This window comes from Nematolebias whitei, chromosome 5 (assembly GCF_014905685.2).
Source record: "Nematolebias whitei isolate Nwh7 chromosome 5, NemWhi1, whole genome shotgun sequence".
NCBI lineage: Eukaryota > Metazoa > Chordata > Actinopteri > Cyprinodontiformes > Rivulidae > Nematolebias > Nematolebias whitei.
Window position 1 is genome coordinate 4,594,665 of NC_056502.1, and position 2,370 is coordinate 4,597,034.

Genomic DNA, 2,370 nt, shown 5'->3' on the forward strand with positions numbered 1-2,370 from the left:
CATTTAGCTTTTAGCTGCGGTCTGCTACATTTAGCTTTTAGCTGCAGACTGCTACAATTAGCCTTTAGCTACAATCTGCTACAGTTAGCTTTTAGCTGCAGTCTGCTACATTTAACTTTTACCTACAATCTGCTACTATCAGCTTTTAACTCCAGTCTGCTACATTTAGGGTTTAGCTGCAGTCTGCTACATTTAGCTTTCAGCTGCAGTCTGCTATTATATTTTAGCTCCAGTCTGCTACATTTAGCCTTTGGCTGCAGTTTGCTACAGTGAGCTTTTAGCTGCAGTCTGCTACATTTAGCTTTTAGCTGCAGTGTGCTACTGTTAGCTTTTAGATGCAGTCTGCTACATTTAAACATTTTGTTGTAGTCTGCTACATTTAGCTTTTATCTGCAATCTGCTACATTTAGCTTTTAGCTGCATTCTGTTACAGTTAGCTTTTAGCTGCAATTGTCTAGTTAGCTTTTAGCTGCAGTGAGCCACAGTTAGCCTTTAGCTACAGTGCACTTCTTTTGGGTTTTAGCTGCATTCTGCTACATTTAGCAATTAGCTCCAATCTGCTACTCGCTTTTAGTTGCAGTATGCTAGAGTTAGCTTTAGCTACAATCTACTTCTGTTAGCTTTTAGCTGCAGTATGCTAAGTTTAGCTTTGATTTGCAGTCTGCTTCTGTTAGCATTTAGCTTCTGTTAGCTTTTAGCTGGAGTCTGCTTTAGTTAGCCTTTAGCTGCAGACAGCTGCTTAAAGCTTCAGAGTGCTACGTTTAGCTTTTTTTGCTGCAGCCTGATACTTTTATCTTTTGCTCAATCTTATAACTTTAAGCTTCTGTTGTTTTTAGCTTTTATCCTGATGCATGCTCAATAATCCAGGTAAAAAAAATCAAAAAAAGTTCATTCTGGTCATTTGAAAAAAAAAAAAAAAAAAAAAACAAAGCCAAAAAATCTAGAAACGTTTCGTCTCTCATCCAAGAGACTTCCTCAGTCTCTCATCCAAGAGACTTCCTCAGTCTCTCATCCAAGAGACTGAGGAAGTCTCTTGGATGAGAGACGAAACGTTTCTAGATTTTTTTGCTTTGTTTTTTTTTTTTTTGAATGTCCAGAGGACCAGATTGAACTTTTTTGGATTTTTAGCTTTTACTTAACTTTTGTCCTTTTAAGAATCTTCTCTGCTATTTTTAGCTTTTACATACTCATCCCCAACCTTTAACAAACGTTATTTCAACATTTAGCTAGCATTTAGCTACTGATAGCTAAAACTTTATTTTTAGCAAAACTACCATTTTGCTACTTTGAGCCTTTAAGTTGATAGTTTTAACTTTTAGTGAATCAATTACTGCTTTCAGTTTGCATTTTTACTCCTTGTAGCAAAACCATTGCTTCGTTTAGCTTATCTTTTGCTACTTTTACTTTTTGCTGCATTTACCTTGTAGCTAGCCTTTGGCTTCTGGTAGCTGTTGAATGAATGAATATTTTATTTATTTTTATAAGTTTTGGTTTCATATTAACATTTGACAGAGTTCAGTTTCCTTCGGCTTTAACTCCTCAGAAGACGGTTTCTTTCAGCGCCCGGTGTTCACCCTGTAGTTTCACAGAAGATGCGGCTGCTCGTGTCAGATCCCGGTTTCTCCGTGTTCCTGATTGTCTGAGGTGAAAAGAAGCTCGTCGGCTGTTTTTTTTTTTTTTTTTTTTTTTAACAGCCTTCACACCTGAAGTTTGTTGCTTCACACCTTCAAAGGTCTCTGCAGCCAAAAGGTCTTTAACTTCCAAAAAAAAAACCTTCACGTCATTTTTTCTATTTAACAAAAGTTTTATTGTTTTCTATATATTTAAAAGAAAAAAAAAAAAAGAATAATGCTCACCATAGGGAGACAACCAGAATAAATTAGTGTGCAAAACAGACAAGATATCTTTTAGGAAGGATGCGTGTTAAATTGTACAGAGCCACAGATGTCCTCATGCCAGCAGACATCATGGCACAGAGATGAAAATGAGGGTCTCTCCCAAATTCAACCCCAGGTTCCACACCTGGAAATGTGACGGACGGACACGCAGTCATTAAAGCGTCACTCTGGAATCATGACGGCAGAATTACTGAAGGGTTAAAGCGGCTCATACTCACCTGAGGGGTCTTCGGCACACTTGAGGGTCCAGGTGGAGAAAAGAGTCCCTGCACACTGCCAGCAGAAGACCTGGCTGCCACGCTGAGCATTAAGAGTGAGTGGAGCTACACCTACTACATGTACAAGATATAAGTTTTATATTATTTACAGTTAGGAGTTTGCATAAAGACTAATGAGCGATATTCTGTGGACAACATAAAGAAAACTAGACTATAGAGTATAAAAATCAGATTAGTGTGAGAGTTCTGCCTGA